The sequence below is a fragment of the Triturus cristatus genome, chromosome 2_2 (genome assembly GCF_964204655.1).
Source record: "Triturus cristatus chromosome 2_2, aTriCri1.1, whole genome shotgun sequence".
Classification (NCBI taxonomy): Eukaryota; Metazoa; Chordata; class Amphibia; order Caudata; family Salamandridae; genus Triturus; species Triturus cristatus.
This window is the reverse complement of record NC_140582.1, coordinates 739,896,969-739,913,501: the sequence shown is the minus strand read 5'-3', so window position 1 is coordinate 739,913,501 and position 16,533 is coordinate 739,896,969.

Sequence of the window (16,533 nt, the reverse complement as noted above, 5' to 3'; positions counted from 1 at the left end):
ATATTACTTACCTTCAACTCAATATTCTTGACAACGATATTCTGACTGTTGATATTTTTGTAGTCCGAGATTTTGGACTCGAGTCGATATTACTGCTACTTGATATTTCCTACTCAATATTATGTCTGTTCGCCGGTAAATAAATATATATATGTATGTGTGTGTGTTTGTGTGTGTTGTGTTTGTGTGTGTGTGGGTGTGTGTGTGTATGTATAAATATACATTTAAGGGTTTAGGGGTGGGTAGGAGTATAGGGTTGTAAGGGTGTTTTAGTGTTTAGGGGCGGTTAAGGATATTGGATGCATAGTATGAACGGTGCAGGAAGTAGAATATTTATCTACTTCAAATCTTGGTTATTTTTAGGGAATAGTGCCTTTTTTGACAGCTGTTGCATAGGGTCTGCACTGTTCTTAGTAAATATTTTTTAATAGTCTGAGGTGTAATAATTATGAAACTTTGATTGTTTGCAAACAGTGTGTTGTAAAGTAAACTCACTCTATAAAGGAAGCACTGTTTACAGTGCTCAGTTCTCTGCTGATATAAACTTCATTTCTTAACCCCTTCGACGCGCTTGACGGAACGGTTCCGTCATGCACGTCGGTTGGGCTGTGCTTATGACGGAACCGTTCCGTCATGGCCCCGCCCGCGCACGGAATCTTCAGCGTGGCGCGGAAATCCGCGCCGCGCTGAAGGGGTTAATGTATGTTCGTTGTGTGCCAGGGGTTTGATACAGATAAAAGCTGCCAGTAGTAGAGCATTTATTTTAGAACTGGCATTCACTATTTTGACTTTCTCTGAACGGTTGTATACAGATTTAGGGGCACATGCATCAACAATGCCATTTGCGATTCCTTATTAGCGAAAAATAAGGAATCGCTAATAAGGAATAGCAAAAGGCTATGCATGTAGGAATCGCTATTCAAATAGCGATTCCTTAACTTTCCTTAATTGCTACTAGCAAATTGCGAGTAGCAATTAAGGAATGCCATCCCAATCATTCCTATGGGCCTCCAGGCCCATAGGAATGAATTGGAGATTGCATGAGCAAATAGCGAGTACCAGTAGGTTCTCGCAAATTGCTCATGCAATTTCAAGGGTGCAAGGGTGTCAAAATGACACCCTATTGCACCCCTGAAATTGATATGTGCACATATGTTGCACACACACATGCTCTAAGGGCATGTGTGTGCGCAAAAGTGCATTTTTCAAACTTTTAGCAAATTACCATGCAGTTCATCTTCATGGTAATTTGCTCCCCCTATTAGCGAATTCGCTAATTTTTTAACTTTCATGCATTGCATTTAAGGAATCCCAAATTGAGATTCCTTAAATTAAGGAATCTCAATTTGGGATTCCTTAAATGCTATCGCTATTTAAGGAATCGCTATTTAAGGATTCCTTAAATAGCGATTTTTGCTTTTGGGTTGATGCATTGGGATTGGGTATTTTTAACTCAATACCGGGAGCTATTAGCGAATCGGTATTTTACCGACTGGATTTTGGCTTGATGCATGAGGCTGCTAATGCCTTATCCAAAGAGGGTTTCACATATATCTGTGGTTGATTAATAATGTGAACTTTTCTATGTGTAAGCCACAGCAGTTTATACAACAATATGTGGAAAAACGAACCTTGGATGATGTCCTCAGTGATGTCATCAATTGAATAATGTGTGATTTCATCAATGATGTCATAAATGAAGCCATAGAACATTTCATGAGTGATTTCATTTGTGAGGTCTGAAGCAATGCATGGCAGGGGTGCAAGTTATAGTTAGCAATGCTAATTGGTGAATGTCTGTCTTTTCTTAGTTCAAAATGTTATTATTCACACTGAAAAATTATCCTAACTATAACGTTACTTTAGCCTTCGGTTTTTTAAGTGAATTTCTAGGGGCCCGATTCACAAAAGTAATCTGAGACAAAATCCTAACTTTACAACTTTTGGTATTCACAAAGGGCATTTAGAAGTAGTAAAGTTAGGAATCCTAGCTTTATCACTCCTAAATGCACTTTGTGAATACCGAAAGTCGGAAATTTAGGATTTTGTCTCAGTTTAGAGTAGTAAAATTAGGAATCTTAACTTTACTACTCCTAAATGCCTTTTGTGAATACAAAAAGTCATAAAGTTAGGATTTTGTCTCAGATTACTTTTGTGAATCAGGCCCTAGGTTTTTAAAATTATTTTTGTGAGTGTATGTGTGGGGGTATGATGTGTTCTGACATTAGTTTGGTAAAATAATGTTTTTCTTTATTGTATCAAAACAGTATATGGTTCACAGTTTGCAAAATCTTTGTAAAATGTGTGAGTATTTAACAGATAAATAATTAATAGAAATTGTTTATTTGCTCAGTTATTGTAACTCTGATATAAAGACATGTCACCAGCAATCGCTTTTGAGAAGTGATTACTCTTGCACTGACAGATGTGCATAGTAGGGTGTGTAGCGGGACTATCCTCTCTGCTGAGACCAATCTCTGTAATGATGGGTGAGCATAGTAGAGTGTGGAGAGGGACTGCCCTCTATCTTTTCAGAACTCTTTCTCAGATGACTGTTGTGGCAATGGACTGCCCTCTCCTTTTAAACCTCTCTCTCAGATGACAGGTGTGCATAGTAGAGTGTGTGGAGGGACGGGCCTCTCTGATGAGACCTCTCTCTGTATGATAGGTGTGAGTAGGAGGGTGTGGGGAAGGACTGGGCTCTCCTTTTAGATCTCTCTCTCAGATGATGGGTGTGCGAAGTGGGGTTAGCGGTGGCACTGGCCTCTCTGCTGAGACCCCTCTCTGTAATGATGGGTGTGCGTAGTAGGATGTGGGGAGAGATTGCCCTCCCTCTCAGATGACAAATGTGTGTAGTAGTTGTGGAGAGGGACAGGCCTCTCTGCTGAGACCTCTCTCTGTAACATTAGGTTTGCATAGTAGGGTTTACAGAGGAACCAGGCCTTCCTTTCAGACCTCTCTCTCAGATGACAGGTGTGCAGAGGAACTGGCCTCTCTGCTGAGACCACTCTCCATAATGATTGATGTGTGTAGTAGGGTGTAGAGAGGGACTGGCCTCTCCTTTCAGACCTCTCTCTAATATGACGGCAGTGCATAGTAGGGTGTGGGGAGGGACTGCTGTCTCCTTTATTACCTCTCTCTCAGATGACAGGTGTGTGTAGTAGAATGTGTGGAGGGACTGGCCTCTCTGCTGAGACCTCTCTCTGTAATGATAGCTGTGTGTAGTTGGGTATGGGGAGGGACTGGGCTGTCTTTTCAGGCCTCTCTCTCAGATGAAGGGTGTGCGTAGTAGGGAGTGTTGAAGAACTGGCCTCTCTGCTGAGGCCTCTCTCTGTAATGATAAGTGTGCGTATTAGAATGTGGAGGGACTGGGACCGCCTTTCAGATGGCAGGTGTGCATAGCAGGGTGTGGAGAGGGACAGGCTTCTCCTTACAGAGCTCTCTCTCAGATGATGGGTATGCATAGTAGGGTGTGGGGAGGGACTGCCCTCTCCTTTCAGACCTCTATCTCAGATGACAGGTATGCTTCATCAAGTGTGTGGAGGGGTACGCCTCCCTGCTGAGACCTGTCTCTGTGATGATAGGTGTGAGTAGTAGGATGTGAGGAGGGACTGGGCTCTCCTCTATCTCAGATGATGGATGTGTGTAGTAGGCTGCTTGGATGAGACATAACTCTACTCACAACTCTTCTCTAACCAAAGAGCATAAATAGTAAAGTCTGATAAACACCAGTAAGAATCCTCCACACAGTAATCAGTGTGTATAGCAGAGTTTATTCAAACATCACCTACGCCTTCATACCTTTCACATCCAGAAAGAGTTTTGCGAGATCGGAATATTTTTTTAAACACAATATTTAAACCTGCAATTATCACAGTGCTTATCTCTTACATACATACTCTCAAAAATAATTACCACAATATGCATTCCTAAGAATGGAGTGTATTGAGAACTCATCTACTCCTTTTAACTATTTGTGATCCTGCAAGATTCTCATGAGACCTAAAAAATTACTTCAAAAAAACATACATTATTATCTTTATAATAGTTATCTCTTAGACTCCTCCTCTCTAAATCTAGGGGACAGCATGCTTTTCTGCTGACCCCTTATACAGCTTTTTTATTTCATGTACACAACATCTCCAATTTTTCACAGTAAACAGTAATGGCAATCATTTAATTTCAAACATTTTACCAGCCAGCCAATCACAGAGCTTGCGCTAGTGAGACTTGAGGGAACCTATTGTTCACACAAGACCTTGATGGCTCACGGGAAAATGTGCCCTCTCGACCAATCACTGGGCTCCATTTTTGATTTTGTGCTCTTGTGGTAGGCTTGTGAGACTCTTGCAAGCAAAACTGCCAAAAGATATAATTATTTTGGACCCTTAATATCCCCAAAACTACTGAATAGATTCACACCAAATTGCAAAAAGCCCAATCCAATGACCAAGGTTTAGTTTCCTGCAGAATTTGCTGCAAAACATGTCATAAAAAAGTCCATGGAAAATGCATGGACATTTTATGCTTTGGAACCCCCTTTTTTTTCTCACCCCCCACTTGACAGTCCAACTTGAAAATTTCCAGGAAGCATCTGAGGTGGATGAACTTCATTTTTTAAAGGTTTTGTGAAGGTTAGTCAAACTATGGCCAAAGTTAGTAGCAAACTAAAAAGTCCGTTTGTAGATCGTCCTGAAATCTCCCCCAAAAATGGGCTTGTGATTCTAGTTGTAAATGGAAAGTTTCGGGTGATCCGTTGAGCGAGGTCCGAGAAAAAGGGGGGGTGAGTGCATTTACCACGTTACTTTCCATAGGAGATTTGAACAGAACTACATCCCAGACTGCTGGACGGGATTACACCACATTTAGCAGAAAGGCAGATTTTGTCCAGCAAATCACACTTTTAGTTATTGGGTTTAAATCCATGCAGCAGTTTTGGAGATATTAAAGGATATCCAAATTTGGATATCAAGAGGCAGGGATCCCCTGAGGATCCAACAGTCCTCGTGCTGATATCTGATTAGCTGCTAACTCTTTAAAAAGGAAGTGTTGGCAGCCATCTTGGGACTCAGTTTTAGCTGTCTCCCAAACCAAAACATAAAGAAAAGAAAAAGCGACAGGGTAGGAATGTCCCCACCTCTGAGCTCTGGGTCTGGTGTCCCAGGGGGACGCCGCCAGGCCAAAAATGCACTTTAAAAAAAGTTTTTGCCACAAAACTGCAGCGGATATGGGAATCCATGCAAAAAATAAAAAAATCAAGCACGATCTCCTGAACTTGTTTACATTGTAGGCACCGGGTGGGCCAGGTCCCGGGCCATGCGGTCATTAAAGAAAAAAGGAGGGGGGCACACAGGCCTCCCTCCTCAGACTCTTTGAGCGCCAGGGACCACCACCTCCCGGGGCATTCCTAACCTAACATTGAACATTCCTAAGCTACTTAATGACAAATGTATGTTTATTGCATCATACTATTTTACAAGACTCAATGCTCATCACTTTTTGTAGTATGCACAAGTTATAGAGATATAATTCTCTCGGGCTATCTGACCCCTTCAAATCTGTAACAGTAAAGTGATTTTTGTTAGGGTTCTATAGTTCAATTTTATTACGCAACTAGACAGTAGTGGCTCGTGGAGGGAGTGCTGCGGGGCGGTTGGGCGGGGCAGGGGAGGAGCAGGGTGGGGGGTAGTGAACTACGGAATATGGCTGAACAGAGGTAAGTAAACAAATAAATAAATAAAACAAATTTAATTACGCGTGCTACATTGCCAAATGCGATGCAGCGCGCGCATCGAAATTTGTTTTATGTATTTATCTGTTTACTTACCTCCGTTCGGCCGTATTCCGTAGTTTACTGCCCCCCACCCTGCTCCTCCCCCGCCCCGCCCCACCGCCACGCAGCACTCCCTCCACGAGCCGCTACTGCAACTAGAGGAACAAGACAATCAGAAAACGTGTGAGGTGTTAGGGGTAACAGCGCAAATAAACAACAGTAGACTGAAGAAATATAAACCTGAAGGTTCTCACCAAATGTAAGTTTCATAAGATAATCAATTGGCAAGGTGAAAGTAAGGAATGAAGACATCTGGTCAAAGAATTCAAAAGTGGGAAAGAAAAATGCACAAATATCCATCAAATGAATTGGACTAAAAAGATACAGTGCAGTCCCAGGTGTAGATTTCAGCAGATAATTGGAGGCTTTCCTCAATGGCTTGTGATTTACTGTTCAGTTCAATTTATGAAATATCTGCCTAGTCCTAAAGGTCTGACAGCGGGTGGATTCCAGCCTCAGTGAACCAAGCTTAAAGGTTGTTGCAGAGTTAGTTCATGATATCTGTCCTCTAAATCAAAGAATTAAAATGCCCAGCACTAAAAAAATGAAACAACACTGCTTCCAGCGCCACCTGTCACATGAAGAAATAGCAGCTTAACGATATGGAACCTGAGAGCCAGCATTTTGATAGAACTTTGACCAAGTGAACCTGCAAGGCTGTCACGAGAACTTCAAAGTTACTTGGTGTAAAATGGATAAGTGCCTGAGAAGGATATTTTGATATATTGGAACGTTCAATATGGTAAAGGTAGGTTTTCTGTATTTACTTCTTTTCTAGATCGTCAGGACTAAGTTAAAATAACGTATTCAAATTTGTGCAGGTTTTCTCTGATTAGAACGTCTCTGGTGTCAGTATCTTTTCAGCATCTCAGTCCACAGTCTTTTGAAGTTAGCAGGCAGTCATTCTAAACAAAGAAGTTCCAAGTATTCTTCTAGCCATATGTGGAAACTGTTTCCATTCTACAGTCTGTCCTTTGCCAAGAGATGAAGGCCAGGAGAAAGGACCAACATATTTTAAACGGTAGAAATCATTGTAACAAGATAAAAGGAAGCTTTTGTGGTCCCAGCCCTTATATAATGACCAGCGGGCCGAGGATTGGCTCAGTCAATGTTTTTTTTTTTTTTTTTTTAAAGGGGGAACTAGCATTACATTGGAGTGTGCCTTAAGACTAGAGTCGCCCATCTGTGGGTAGACTTTGCCATTTCCTGCAATTTATGGAAATGCTAGAAAGCCCTACTAAAACGGATTCACTTCCTCACCATATTAAAAATGTGCTATGTGAATTCTGAGTAAGTATGACGTCATTGGGATGGGGGGAGTCAAATTATTTTATGTAGAGGATCTTTCCATGGAAAAGATCAAATACACTGCCCAAACCATTTTATGAAACATTCCCATGGATGCTCACTTACAATGTTACTGTTAACTAAAGTAGTTTATTGCCCAGAATACTGGGAGCACAGAGATCTAAAACAGATGGCAGCAGAACCCATTACTGCAGAGTGCAGTCAAGTGCACGTCAAAGTTTTCTGCACCATCTGCCAGCACAATCTACTGCACCAGCAGCCTGGATTTGGCCCGGATTACTTCTCTTCTCTATATAATAACACGACCTTGCACACAGTTGAATCACCTTTTATACATTAGTTGTGTCCCATTTGGAATTCAATAGCAGTGGTCGATAGCTGTCAGCTGCGAATAGAGATGTGACACCGCTGCGAGAAAGGTCTCTGGTACATTATACATCTCATTAGTTCACAGTAATTGAATTAGGCACAAAGTAACCTGTATACAACTAAAGTAAGTTGTTCAAATATGATTATAGATGTGAATGTGCTGGTTCAATTTATGTTTAGAATATAATGATGATGTTAATTGCATTTACCAAAACTTGAGATCTAAATTAATAGTGAAGTGATATTTTCATTTAAAACAGGTCTGCAGCACACAAGCGGAAAGAAAAGTGGAATTGGGGGAATTAATTGTCCCATGTAATAAGTTTCTTAACTGCGGCTAAAGTTTGGCAGGTCTCAATGACACCTTTCACCTAAGATTAACTAAGGGAAGAGCACGGAATAAGCCCACACAAAATTAAGTAAACCATTTCCTAAGAACTGAAGAATAGCCAAGGGTTACTCCTTGTAGTAATGACTCAAGGCAATAGACTCATCTCGGAGAAAATATATGTAAAATATTTAAGCAGCGCTAAAGCAATATGAAAGTCAAGAAATCAAACAGTAAAATTGGTAGACCAAATTACCATAATGAAGACATTTTTAATGAATGAAATACGAATACATGAGCACTCGTTAAGTGTATAAAGTGTTATGTTTTTTTAAGAAAATGTCAAACAGCACCTTGAAGAAACAATGGTTAGGGCAAAAGTCAATGTTAGTCTATGGGGCATGGATGACCATGTCGGAAGAGCATTTTCTGGCTGACTGCAATAGAGTGTGGTTTGGGTATAGCCTAGCAAGCAGGTCAAACATTTACCTTGGAACTTAGCTTCACCGGCTGGAGTCTAAATCATCCAATATGCTAGGTGTACAAAAGAAGGTTATTAATTGGGGTAGATCTGAGTCCACCCTAAGAAATAATACCACACACCTGTCAAGGTAAAAAACACAGTTTGAATAACTTAAACCTTTAATAAGGGAAACTGGAATGATGGACACAATGCGCCAAGAAAAAGTAAAGCGCCAATCAGTAGTAACAGTAGTAACATATTGTGGTTGACCAAATACAATGGAGCGCGGGTCAGATACACCTAGCAGGTTTGTTTCTTAAAAACATTTCACTTTCTGAATTAGACTCTGAAATTGAAGTCGAAATCCTCCTGCTGGCCAAGTTCACAGGCTGTATCCACCAAAGTTCTCTTAGAGCTCGATAGCTACTGGATAAGGTTCAACGGAGACCATTGATTTTGGTAGGAAAAGCTCTGAGCAGGAGTTCATGGCCACTGAAGCCGAATGTCAAGCAGATACCGTTGACATCTTTGCTAGCCTAAGATTTCTACCTTTGGACTAAGGTCCTGATGTATAGTTTGGAGAATGGAGTAATGGTTGTCACGGTGAAGGAGTAAATTAATAGATTCATCATTGACATACTGTTAGTTCACCCATCTCTAAATCTGGCTGGCGAACCACGAGTTTAGTGGAGATGGTACACCATCGCTGTTGCAATGTAGAAGAATATATGTGCGCCTGAGAGGATCATGTCTTCCAGTGAGGAGTGTTTTTAGCAAAATGTGCAGTCACCTCTTCCTCAGCTACATTAAGTTGGTTGTAGCACTAGACTCCCCTTCAGTGGGCTAATGCCAAACTGGCTACAGAGGGCATACAGAACAAAAGGCTTCTATTCTCGAGGTCTTCCTGCAGGTCTCCATTTACTGAACCATACCCAGCGGTCCTTCTAGAGCTGATATAGGTCACATACCTCCCATGCAGGTCTTACTGTGAGAAGGACTAAGGCATTGTTTCCGCGCCGGGAGTAGTTTTCGTACATCCCATGAAAGATGTAGCCAACATAAATAAGGAGAATTGGTTACCCTGATCCACTATCCAGACAACCCCCACTGAAGATCACTGTGTAGCTGTAAAAGGACTCTCACCCACATATTGTATGTGGCTTGCTTCATCATGGAATCTTTCGTCCACAACAAACTTATATTTGGCTGCATTCAACAAAAAAAGGAAGATCTTGATAATGTGAATGTAGGGATCCTGTGATAAGGTTACAAATAGGATGCCACACAGAGATAATGATTATTCTTGCATAGAATCTCAATAGGTCCACATGCTATGGGCAATTTTATTTGCCTATTGGGGTCACACGGTTTTTGTCAGAGCCAAATGTCTCAGCCTATTTTTAGCCTAACTAGAGCTTGTGTTCTGCTTTGGAAATGACCTGGCTTGGCAGTTCAGGGTGGACTGTTCCTATTGCAGCAGGCGAAAAACATTTGGCTGGGTTTAATCTGAAGTGGCATGTGGGCAAATTAACAATGGTTTGCTATCCCAAGTGATTGCCAGAGGTTAGCCAAATTGCAAGTATACTGCCATCATCTTTTGTGTGGCTTATAATACACTGAAGTCTCAGTCAGGCAAAGTGTAACATTTTAAAAGTTAATATTTTTCCTAAATATTTGCTAGAAATTAAACTTCACCAATAAATTGGATTTTGATTACATACTAAAAATAGTGGTTTAAGCACAACTATAGGTTACCACAATATAAAGTTAGCAGATGTATGATTTGATTTTCTGCTCTTTAGTTTTTCTCATAGGACAGCTACAGCTCCTTGCAGTATACATAGCTTCTGAGGGCTAGTCACTGTAGGTACAAAATTAAGTTCTTGCATGACCCACTTTTAAATACTAAACATTCTATATGTGGGCTGCAAGGCATACTTAGGGGTGACCTTTGAAAACTTTTTTAGTAGGGTTCTTTCCTGTCAAAATGGTAATTTTGGCAGATTTAACTGCAGGTTTAAAGTTACAGGAGTAAGGCTACACAGGTAGACCTGAAGTCGTGTTTTCTTGGCCACTTTAGTTGATTTTTAGTCGATGGAACAATAGATGCTGTAGTGCACAGGTGACATTGAGTGACATTGAATGTTTAATGTAATTGATGTATTTTGCTCACCATAAAATATGGCCTCAGATAAATATTTCAATTAGAGGCTAGCCAATTTTACCATGTTTTAGGAGCTAGAGCACATATAATGTGTTAGAACAGAAGTGCCCCATTGTGCAGAGTTAAAAAACAGCACATCTAGTCAGCAAAAAATGGGTGTCACCATGCCAAAAGAGGCACTTTCTCAAAGTATTGTGGATAACAGCAAGGGCCACATTATGGACAACAGCAAGGGCTGACCAGAGCTATGTACAATAAATGTGCTTTGTTGCTGCGATCCCTTGGTCAGCTTTTCCTGCTTGATCTTAGTCTCTTTTTAGGAGCCCAAATTCCTCCAGTCCACTTCAGGACAGGACTTTTCAGGAGGGCTCCATGATTCAGGGATCTGCTGAAGCCTTGGATCTTGTTTCGCAAAGCTCCAAGCTGGAAAATATTGAATATCATAGATGGCCTCATTTCATTGGGTGTCACTTTGCCTCCTTCACCCACCCTCTCTTTTTACATATAGATTAATTTAGACCCTTGTAGTCTTTACTCTATTCCTTTCAGTCCTGGTATGACTAACATGTAAGTTCAACTAAGTAGAAGCTATGGGCAAAGACAGTCCGTCTACTCTCCCTGATGCTGCACCAAGAAATCAATAGAACCACTCACCCATCTAGGTCATCGAGGGGAATAGGGGAATGGGATGAAACAATAAAAGACAGTCAACTGGTTCCCTGTGTGCTTAATGATCATGTATGGTCTCACTTCCACGGTTCTTTCTTCAATATCTCTTAAATACCATTTTGTTGTATTTGCGTTCATAAGGCTGTATAATTATCAATCTCTCCATTGGCTACTGCAAGATGTAGGTTGGCGCTAGAGCACGAGTTACTCCGTTAGTCTTTAATCTCTTTAGTAACACCTCCTCAATGTTTTATTCACTTGTTTGGGAAATTGATGCTTTCTCTGGATTGCTTACTTCAGTGCGATATTAACTGCAGTTTTTGAAGCCTAGGATTTGTCTTAGATATTGTTCATTTGCTTTCCTATGCATGCCCATGCTGGGCTTGATGCTAAGGCACTTAACTTTATCTTGTTTTTCTATCTTCCTAGGTTATTGTCTAACAGATGTCCTGCTTCAGATGACGCAAGAAGCAGCTACAGCTATTGCTAAGCAGGAGGGAATGTATGGTTGAACCGCAAGGCTCTGCAGTTCCTCAGGTAAGTTCACAGAGAGAAACGTATCTTCCCCGGAAGGCACGATTGCCTAGCAAAGACGTGAACAAAAGGGAGCAGTACTTATACCCTCCAGGAGCTTAGATAGCTGCCAATGTTCCAGAGAGTTCCGGAAGGTTCTAGAGAATTCCAAAGAGTTACAGAGGCCCATGTTCAATTTATTATGTGCAATACCCCTGGTAACAGTTGGGCCCCACTGTGAATACCAACTTGGGCCAAATTAATATCAACAGTGCACCATTAACTTGGGTTATATTTTCACACCAACTCTTTGGAAATAGCTCATTGGAGATTGAGCTGCCACTTGCATACCCGAGACGTCCACCCTGCATTATTGGTGGGAAAAGGGGTTTAGAAGGGTTCAAGACACGTGGCCTGGGTTTTGGATGCCCATGACAATTCCACCAGGGCAGTAGACTTATGTGTTCTTCTGCCATGGTAGACATACAGCCCGCCAATTACAGGAATTTCTATCTGCCTGATGCAGATCTCAATGCCACACCAGCTTATCTCTGATGGCACTGATTGTATGTTGGGTGGCCACAATTCTTCCAGCAATAGTTTATTTTATCCTGTGAGTTTTCTCATAGAGAGGATTCTTCAAGACTGAGGTGGTTACAAACAGAAAAAAAGGACATCAGAGTATTCATCCTAAATAGGGTGGGCAGTCTGAGGTACTAACGTATTCAAAGCTTTATTCGAGGAATATACTCATAAAAGCACAAACATACATTTAAAATACATCACATTAAAAATGTTCCTATTTATACATACTGTTAAAACAGTTGTGCATACATAAACAATAAAAATCTTTGGTGTACATTTACACAGAGATTACTTGTTACCCCAGTTATATTACATTAATAGAAATTGCCCTCCGTCTAATGGACCATGCCCACCCCAGATACTTTGCTGTACCCAGAACAATAGGCATATCAGTGGTGGTGCAAATAATTCGTAGCGCCTCAACACCCCTGGTTGTCCCTAGATTTCTACAAACAGGAGCTAACCAAACTCTTCTCGGGGTGGCATAAGCTTTACACAGGAATAGAAAGTGACCTATATTTTCCTCAGTTGCACCACAAACCGGGCAGCACGAGGTGGTTGAACTCCTCCATCTACCCGTCAGTGATTTCAGAGGAAGGGCACCTGATCTTAACTGGAAGAAAAGCTTCCTATCCCCTGGGTTAGTAATACTGTCCCAGTATAGTTCCAATACAGGACACAGTTTGATTTCTAAGAAACGCCCCGCCATTGTGTCTGATCTCGTTCTACTCCAGAGTCTGCCATCTATCCAGTCCCAATATAAGCTTTTAATTATGTTTTTACTTGGAAAGGGTTCCCCAGATGGATTATCCCATAGATTGGAGAGGCCGAGGTCACCTAGAGCAGTCCTAAGATTTTTTAACCAGACTATTTTATGAAAGGTGTCAGCTTTAATTATGGCAAGGAACCCCTCTGCATAATGCTGTATCTCTGGGATAGTCCAGAGGCGTCTCCAATAGAGAATCGGGCGCAATTGCGCTCGGTCACTAACTGATCTTCTCCCTAAATCAAGACCAAGCGGGATTAATGGTGTACTCTGAGGGAGACCCGTGATTCCCCTAAGGAACCTATTCTCCGATATTTGCAAGGAGAGAAGCCTCTTGAAACCCCACAGCTCAGCCCCATATAGGGCAGACCCAATAGCCTTGGCATCATATACTGCCAGGACTGGTTTTATAGGCTTTGATTTAGACTTTTTGTGTTCCACCCGAAGTGCCCCCGAAATCTGTTGATGCCTCAGGACCGCCTTTTCTATATGTTGAGACCATTTTAGATTGTTTGCTATCTGCACCCCAAGGTAGGTAAATACAGTAACCACCTCAAGCTCACAGTTGTTCAGAAGTATTTTAGGCCGGGGTCTACGTTTTGGTGAGAAGGCCATCAGCTTGGTCTTGCCCACGTTAACTTCCAGGCCATGTTCCCCACAGAAAAGATCGAAGATGTTTAAAGCTCGCTGCAAGCCAGCCGGTGTTTTAGACAAAATCAGCGTATCGTCGGCGAACATCAGGATCGGAACCCTGAGGCCCGCCAACGAGGGTGCATCGACACTGGCATCCAGCATCCGAGCCACAATTCTGTTAATAAATAGGGAAAAAAGCAGGGGGGGCATAGCACACCCCTGTCGTACTCCGCGTTCAATCGGAAAGTCGGCAGATGATTCACCATTCATACCCCACTGAACTTTGGCGAAATTACACTCATGCAGCCTCATTATCAGAGTGAGTAACTCAGCCGGAAGGGCTATTTCGCTCAGAACTGCCCAGAGCTTTCTCCTCGGTACCAGGTCGAAGGCAGCCCGCAAGTCGACAAAGGCAACATATAGGCTGCCCTCGCCGAGCACCACCGTCCCCCACTGCAGCAGAGCAAAGCGAAACACCTGGTCGACTGTGCTTGTAGCCCGCCGAAAACCAGCCTGATAAGGGGACAGGGCGTTGTTCTCATCTACCCAGTCCATTAGTCGATTTACCACCATTCTCCCTACCACTTTTTGGATAGTGGCAATCAAACTTATCGGCCTATAATTGGCCGGGAGAGACCGATCCCCTTTTTTATATATGGGTATAATATTTGCTCCCTTCCATAACTCTGGGACTGCCGTTCCCTTCGCATTAGCATTTCCCAAAAGGAATACATACCTAGCCCACCTCGCCTTATCTTTTATAAAAACATCAGAGGGTATCCCATCTAGACCCGGGGCCCTTCCCCCTTGGGCAGAGCATATTGCAACTTCAGTTTCTTTAAGGGAAAATAAATTCCCAGTGGGGAATACAGCTGAAATTACTTCCACATCCTTAAACTCGGTAATCTCAGCATATTGGGGTTTGAAATAATCCACCCAGGCACCCTCAGCGACATTATTGTCGGGTTTATTTGGAGTTCCACCTCTACCCCACTTGACAATATTCCAAAATAACCTGGAATCCTTAGCCCCCGAGGCCTCCTTTAGTTCTACCCAATACTTTTCGTCCCATATTTTTTTTTGCTAGCGATACGCTAACCTTGTAGTGCTTCCTAGCCTCGCTAATCGCTGCCCTGTCCCTATTCCTGATTGCTCTTCCCAAGCTTAGCCTGGCTTCCCTGCACTGATGATTGAACCACCTAGCTGGTTTGGGTGGTTGTTTCCTATTTATCTTGCGGGACCTCAAGAAATGCGGTTTTAAAAGGAAAAAGAGTTTATTGTGTATGTCCGTTATTTCCCTAGAACCTGGGATTACGGGGTTTGCAGCCTCCATAGCAGCGATTGCAGTATCCACCTCGGAACTTATAAAGTCCATAGATTCTGCATTTGCCAATACACTCGGTCAGTTAAGTCTGCGCATGTCATTAGCCATGATAGGCATTGGGCCGTCACTTAATTGAGGGTTCCCTGATATGGCCATCCACCAGTTATGGGTCACACAGAGGGGATTGTGGTCACTTTCCAATCTACCCTCGATTTTCATGTTACATACCAACTGCCACAAATTGAGGCTGCAAAGGACATAGTCTATCCGACTTTGGTTATGACCATTGTCGAATGTACAGGCACCTTCTCTATCGCCCTTCGTCCTCCCATTTAGGGCTCTCAACCCATGTCCCAGGCAAATGGCCTTCAGTTGTAATATATCTTTCGTCCATCGCTTAACAGGAGCCAGATTTAAAGTCGGAACCCCCCATTGCGTATCCTCCTCTTGCCCTAGGGGATCATCCGAACTATCCAATGGTTCGAAAGTCCTATTTAGGTCACCAGCTACTACAACTTTGTTACCCAGGGACTGCGATTCCAAAAAAGTGGACAAAGCCTCTAGAATGGGTGAACTCCCAGTGGTACTGCCCCTGGCATAGATGTTGTATATATCTATCCCTCCCCACTTTTCTGAGGCTATTCTTAGCATTTGGATGTCCTTACAACCCAAATCCACCACTTTGATTGTTATTTGAAGACATTGCCTTATCCAGATTGTAAGGCCTCCCATCGGTCGACCCCTAGCGCCTCTACTGGCCGGGATTGAAAAATTTAAGTAACCAGGAAGAAATATAGGGTCACAAGCCCATGTCTCCTGGAATAAACAAACTTCAAAGCCATTGACGAAATCCATCCAGTTTTGGGACATCAACTTGCTACTCAGCTTGTTGCTGTTACAGGGCCGCGCACTGTGGTAGGAGGAGTGTCAACGATCGTGACGAGCATCGAGCGTCGAGCATCAGCTGACCGCGGCCGAGGCCGAGGCATTGTGGGCGGAGCTGTGTGAGCTGAGCGTCGCGCCACGTTGCGATTGAGCGGTCCGGAGAGGTGCGTGAGACCTCGTAGAGACCCGCTGAGACCCGGCGATATCAGTGATATCTGCGGTCCAGCGGGAGTGACTGGTAGCAGCTGGTAGCGGCTGCAGCAGCAGCGGAGAGCGGGGGGCAGAGGCCAGTTAGCCTCGTGGAGGACGTGGAGGCGGAGCGGCGGAGCAGCTTCAAAATCAGCACCAATCGGCACCAAGTAAGTCGACTGTGGACTTGGGGGTGTGTGGTTGTTAAGCCCTATGCACCAAGTTCCTCCACTCGTCGCATTGTGCCCCCGCCCTCACACTCCGCCCCCCCCCTCTGCTTGTGGTATCTAAAGCCTTGGGCTCCCTTTCCTGACTGCCCCCGGTTCTGGCTCCGGCTCTGGCTTTTCTCATCGCCTGCCCTCTGCCAGCTTTGGGCTCCTAGTCCACCGCTCCGCGTCGCTCAGTTCCACCTCTACCCCTCCTTGCCTCGGTCATTGGGCAGTTAGTCAGCGCTCTGGTCGCCTGTTTCCTCACCAGTTATCGAGCTCTCCAGCCACAGTTCTG